We start from the raw sequence: 6098 nt of genomic DNA, 5'->3' as shown, positions 1-6098 counted from the left end.
CTGCAGCCAGAGCGGGCTTCCAAAAGGCGATCGTACCTCTCTCCACATTCATCTATTGGCTCCTGATATATTTATTGAAGACCTGCCGCGTGCCAGGGACTCTGCAATCCTGGGAGGACCTGTGCCTTCATCTCGCGTGTTCACATCCAACTAACAAACGCATTATAGAGAGTCAAGTGGTGGTAGATGTCAGGAAAGATAAAGCAGAGAAAGATGGAGAACTTAGGGAGAGGGGTCAGGAGAAGCTTCTTTGAATAAGTGACATTCGAGGAGAGATGTGAATGAAGCGATTAAGTGGGCCAGTAGGGTCTCTAGAGGAAGCACTTTCCAGGCAAGAATAATGGCAAGTGCAAAGGCCCTGTGGCAGCGGGGATTTAGGGTATTTCAAGGAAGAGCAGGCTTTCGTCCTTTGTGCTCCAGCTACACTGAGCTCTAGTTCCCTGCGTACTCCGTGTGGAAATCCGGTCCCTTGTCCTCCCGGGTAGCTTTTGTTAATCTGCTAGATTCAGTCCAGCATCACCTCCCCCAGAGATGTCAGTCCAGAACCTCACCCAGGCTGGGCTAGGGGCCCCTCCTCGGAGCTTCCACAGCCCCTGTCACAGCACGTGACAGACTGCATTGCAATTGCCCACTTATGGACTGTTTGTTGGTTCTTTGTAGAGCAGGAATGGCCTCTGATTCATTCCTGGCCCTGAGACCTGGACAGTGAAGGGGGATTGGTTAATGTTCTAAATAAGTATTGCTGCCTAACAAACCCCTCCAAATTTAGGAGCATAAAACAGCCTCTACTTTATTCCACTCACAGATCCTATGGTCAGGAATTTGGACGGAGCACAGTGGGGATGGCTTATCTCTGCTCCATGACGTCCGAAAGAATCTAATGGCTGCAGCCGGAGCCACCTGGAGGTCTCTGCAGACACCTGTCTTGCCTTTAGACTGGGTTCAGCGAGGACTGTGCCCGGAGCACCCCACACAGACTCTTCCCGTAGTTGAGGCTTCTCACAGCTCAGCAGCTGGCTTCTGAGACAGAGCATCCTGAGAGCGAGAGAATGACCCGGGACAGCCAGGCAGAGCGGCACGGCCTTTTCCGAGCCGGCCTTAGAAGTCGCAGAACATCACTCCAGCATACTCTGCTGGTCCAAGAAGTCAGAATCTCATCCAGATCAAGAGGAGGGGACATAGAGGGAGGTGGGTCAAAGAATTTGGGGGCCATGTCTTAAAATCCTCAGTGAACACATTTTCGAATGATCAGCGTTTGCACCCTATAATACAAATTGCCAAGTGCTTTCATGTACACCTTCTCGTGTGGTCCTCGCTGAGATTTGGGGATGAAGAAACGGGGGTGCAGAGAAGCTATGTGTCCACGGTTGGCTTACAAGTGGCATATGGCCAGAGCTGATGCTACAGGGCAGGGCCACAACAGGAGTGCGCCCATCCCACATGGCCCCACAGGGAGCCCCACTGGCACAGAAATAACTATGGCTGGCACTTATTACATGCCAGGCACCGTTTTAAGTATTTTACAAGTATTAACTCATTTAATCCTCATTACAATCCAATGAGATGGAGGTGTTCTTATTCCTAACTTACAAAAGAGTAAACTGAGTCACGGAGAAGCTGGGCGTGGTAGAGTGTCCTGTCCACAACCCCTCATGCCTTCCCAGTACTGGGCATACCTGAAAGTCCTTTGCCACGTGGTCCCCTTAGAGTAGACAGAGGATATTTCCCTACTCCATGAATTGTGGGCTGGCTGTGGACTCGCTTTGGCCAATGAAACGTGGCAGAAGTGACGATATCAGTTTTGGGCTGAGGTCTCAGGAGGCATCACCTGTCCCATTCACCCTTCCGTGTTCCGATGATTCCTCATGAGAAGCGCATACCTCGGATAGCGACAGGCTCTTCGTCCTGGGGGCGTCCCACAATGAATATGTAGAAAAGACCAGAACCTAACCCATGGCCTGGAGCCGGGGCCAAGACTAGGGGGAGGCAGTTCAGCACTTGCCTCAGACACAAAATGTAAGGAGTTGCCAAAAAAACTCAGGAATAGAGTGAAATAATATTTCATGTAATCTTTTAAAAATAAAAAATAATGCAAAAATAAATCCGTTGCGATAGACTAAATGTTTGTGTTTCCCCAAAGTGCATCTTAAAACCTAACCCCCAGTGTGATGGCATTGGGAGGTGGCCTTTGGGAGGTCATGAGGTCATGAGGGCAGAGCCATCATGAATGGGATTAGTGTCCTTATAAAAGGCCCCAGACAGCTGGCTCCCTTGCTCTTCCATCCTGTGAGGGCACAACGAGGAGACAGCCTCCTATGAACCAAGAAGTAGGTCCTCACCTTGATCTTGGACTTCTCAACCTCCAGAACTGTGAGAAATAAATGTTTGTTGTTTATAAGCTAGTTCGTGTTGTAGTATGGGTATGTTGTTAATACCCCATGTATGATGTTTTTATTATAGCAGCCTAAATGGAAGAAGATGCTGACAATGAACAAAAGATCGAAACTTTAAATAAAGACAGGATCAGTATTGAAGCCAAGCCCGGTAATGTCCAGCCAAACCATTCCAGCTGCAATTGATCTGGAGTCCAGTAAACAGAAGAAGGAATGTTTGTTGCAAGCCACTATGTTGGGAATGGTTTGTTACACAGCATTACTGTGTAATGATCGCTGACCAATACAAAAAGTAATTTGCCTAAGGACACTCAATTTGCAGATAGCAGAGCCGAGATCTGGACCCAGGCAGTATCAGATTAGAGTCTATGTTACTAAAACTTAAAACGCCATGTCTCTCTTGTGGAGACGCACATTAAGGTGTGTGTCCAGGATACCTCAATCCTTACACTGGGCTCTGACTCACTTTCCTGTTCAATGTTCCATCTCCTAGATGAAGCTGGCAGAGTCCCTCTCTGAGTGCCACTCCCTAACTCCCTTCTACCTGGCAGGTGATCCTGGCCCGCTCTCCTTCATTTCATCTGAGGCCCTAACAAGACTGGTCTTAGATTCCAAATCCAGGTTTTGGAGGCAAAGGCAAAAGTTTTAGTGTATGTGCCAAGAACCAGCTACTTGGAACCAGACTTCTCATCTATGTCAAAGATATCAAACAGCGTCGGTGGTAAGAGGATCTCTTGGGAAGGAGAATTTTCAGAGTGCCATGAGTGTCTGCTCCTCATCTTAAGCCTAGGGTGCTTGACATGTGTTCTCTGTAACTGATGGCTCTGTGGACCAATGTTTGTCCTCTGCCTGAGAAATCTCATGAGTGAAAGCCTCTCTGGGTTAGATGCTAAAGATCCTTACTGAACTCAGATCAATGTATACTCTTAGAGCTGATTAAGGCAAAGGATGAGAGTTTCGTATGGACCGGATGTGCGATAAGCATGAGAAAAAGCTGGTGTGGAGATGCCACAGGCCCTGTGCAAGAGAGCATCCTACAGGGGCGAGAAGCCTCAGCACAGAGGATCTACAGGTATCAGAACAACCCTAGGGGCTGCGGAAGGACTCAGCAAACCATCTACATGGAGATGCACAGAACTGCATCAGGATACCTGCAGGTGAGAGGTTCTTGTTGATGGGAGGATGGTCCCTGAAAAATCTACAAAATTACCCCTGAGATTTTAATGCCGCTGCTCAACATCTACCATGCTCTGGGCCTGACACCACCTACCACAGCACCATGGTGCTCGGCAAGAAAGGATGTCCCAGCTTCCCCAACCTCTTCTCTACCCCCTACCAGATCCACCTCCTCAAAACGGAGGAGAAATAAACTGGAATTAGCTAAAGGGAAGACAGGGAGTGAAAAAAAGAATCTTCTCTTCCCCAGATTCCGGCTGTTTGTGCACAACAGACCTCAGCTGTGGGAAAGGAGGAAAGTCTTTCCTTTGAATGAAGGGTGATATGTCAACCATCACGCAGATCGAGTTTTAATTGAGGCTGTATTTGCCACCTGAAGTGCCTTGGGTATAAATGAGAGAAATCATGGGACAGACCAAGTTCTCATCGAGGGACAGGGGAAAACAGAGCCCAGAGCCACTTTAAGGAAGCAGGGGGAGATCGGAGCTGCTTTCTGATCGGGTCTACTGAGTGGAGCTTGTTTGAAGCAAGGTGGCACGTGGGGCCCTGAGGCCTGGACTCACCGCACGCAGTGACAGGGCGCAGACTGTCAGTGGACCAGCCAGATTGCTCCTCCTATTTTCCCACAGTAATGAGTCACCATAAGGCACAAGGCCCCCTAGGAAGGAGCTTCATTTCCCAGCCCTTCCCATAGATAGGTGAGGTCACATGACCGAGTCTTGCCAGTGGAAAGTGAGTGCAAGGGACGTGTCCAGGGGCTTGAAAACAACAGATATGCAGGCGCTCAGCGCTCTTCCATTACCCCTCTTGCTGAACCCAAACGTGGCAGTGGCTTTGACCTTGCAGATGGTGACGAGGTCCTAGAGATGGAGGAGCCTCAAACCTGGATGCTTGAATGACCAGGTGGAGCAGAGCCATCCCCACACCAGCTGAGCACACTCATCGGGAACTTTCCCGTGAACAAGAAGTCAAGTTCTTCTCCTGCGACAGCGTCTGAGCCCTTTGCTGTGAGTGCTGGGCCATCTCAATCCCTGTGCATTACGCTGCTCACATCCAGACCTGGCGCCCCAACCTGCTGGCCTTTCCACCCAAAGAACAGCCCTGCAGCCAGCTCAGTTATGAAAGCTCTGGGGGGAAAACATGTTTTGCAGTCAGACATGGAGTCTAGCCCAGATCTGCCGCTCCAGCTGTGTAACCTTGGGTAAGTGGCTTTCCCTCTCTGAGCCTCGATTTCCCTCACGTGTAAAAAGGGATTCATAATCCTTCCACATAACTTTGCCCAGGAGGATCCATCATGGTGCTTGGTGCACAGTAGGTCTTCAACACAGATCAGCTCCCTTTCCCCTCTTCCTTTCCCGTCCCCCTTACCCAGCAGCCTTTGTCTCTGAGCCCCAGCTGGCCTCCCGTCTGCCCCCACCAAGCCGTGACGCAGGCTGAAGTTTTTCTTTTGAGTAAGTGACAGGTTCGGGGAGGCGGAACAGAACAAGTACTTAGAATTCGCAGTGCAGAATTCTCCGATATCAGATTGCCAGCGTTCCCTTTGCGGGGTCGGGAATTAAGCTGGCTGTCCTGGGCTTGTCTCTGAATGGTCTCCCGTGAGGAAAATGTCCTTTCCTACAATTTTATTCCACCCTCTGACCCAGGGCTGAGAAGCGATTTGTTGGAGAAGTCTCCCTCCTCTGCTGAAGCCCTTTGCGGGTCAGCCCCGCTCCAGGGCGAGTCTGCGGGATGCAGGGAGTGGGGCCGGAGCAGGCATGTTTTGTTTAGTAACGATCGGAATGTTGTGGGTTATGTAATAGGAATATTAATTCTTTCGCAGGGAACACAGGGCTGCAAGGGGCTGTTCGTTTGTTGTCTGGTCCAGCTGCCCTCCTCCCCACCTCCCATGTAGAGCCAAACAAACTGAAACCTGGGAAAGGACGTGATGTATTGCCGCCCCACGTGGAGGAGGCACTGGCAGGGGTGGGCCCAGCAGGACGCGTGAGGAAGGCTTGCTGCAGTGTAGCTGGCTGCCTTGCTGTCTAGCCCTTCTGGTGGTACAGAGGGCATCTTCACCTCCAGGCCTCACGCTGACAAAAACCAGGTTTGGGAAAGCTTTCAGAGTGGCTTGCCTCCCACACTGACCTTTCTTTGGCTGGTGTGGTCAAAGGAGGGGAGGGAGCTGGGCTCCCAGGTGGGCAGAGTTTGGGAGCCCTCCCAGCTCCCTCACACAAAGGCTCACCCGGTTTTGCCTCCACCATAGCCGGGCTCACCTTGCCTTGTGAATGCGCGAGCAGGGGCTTCTCCCCCTGGATCTGAGCTCCTGGCATGCAGGGGCCTTGCCCCGCTCCTCTCTGAACCTCTATGTCCAGGCTTTGCACCTACACGCTCAGTGGCCTCTGCTGACTGATCTAAAGCACAGAGCCATCTCCATCAGCCAAATCCTTTCCCCACCCACGAGGAACTCAGATGGCCTCTGGCTTGGAATCCTCAGCCTGTCACTTCCCCAGCTGTGCCATCTTGGACGTGATATTGAAAGCGGGTGAGCAT

Source organism: Pteropus vampyrus, unplaced genomic scaffold, assembly GCF_000151845.1.
Source record: "Pteropus vampyrus isolate Shadow unplaced genomic scaffold, Pvam_2.0 Scaffold16, whole genome shotgun sequence".
Classification (NCBI taxonomy): domain Eukaryota; kingdom Metazoa; phylum Chordata; class Mammalia; order Chiroptera; family Pteropodidae; genus Pteropus; species Pteropus vampyrus.
The sequence above is the reverse complement of the archived record's forward strand: the minus strand, read 5'-3'. Positions refer to the sequence as shown.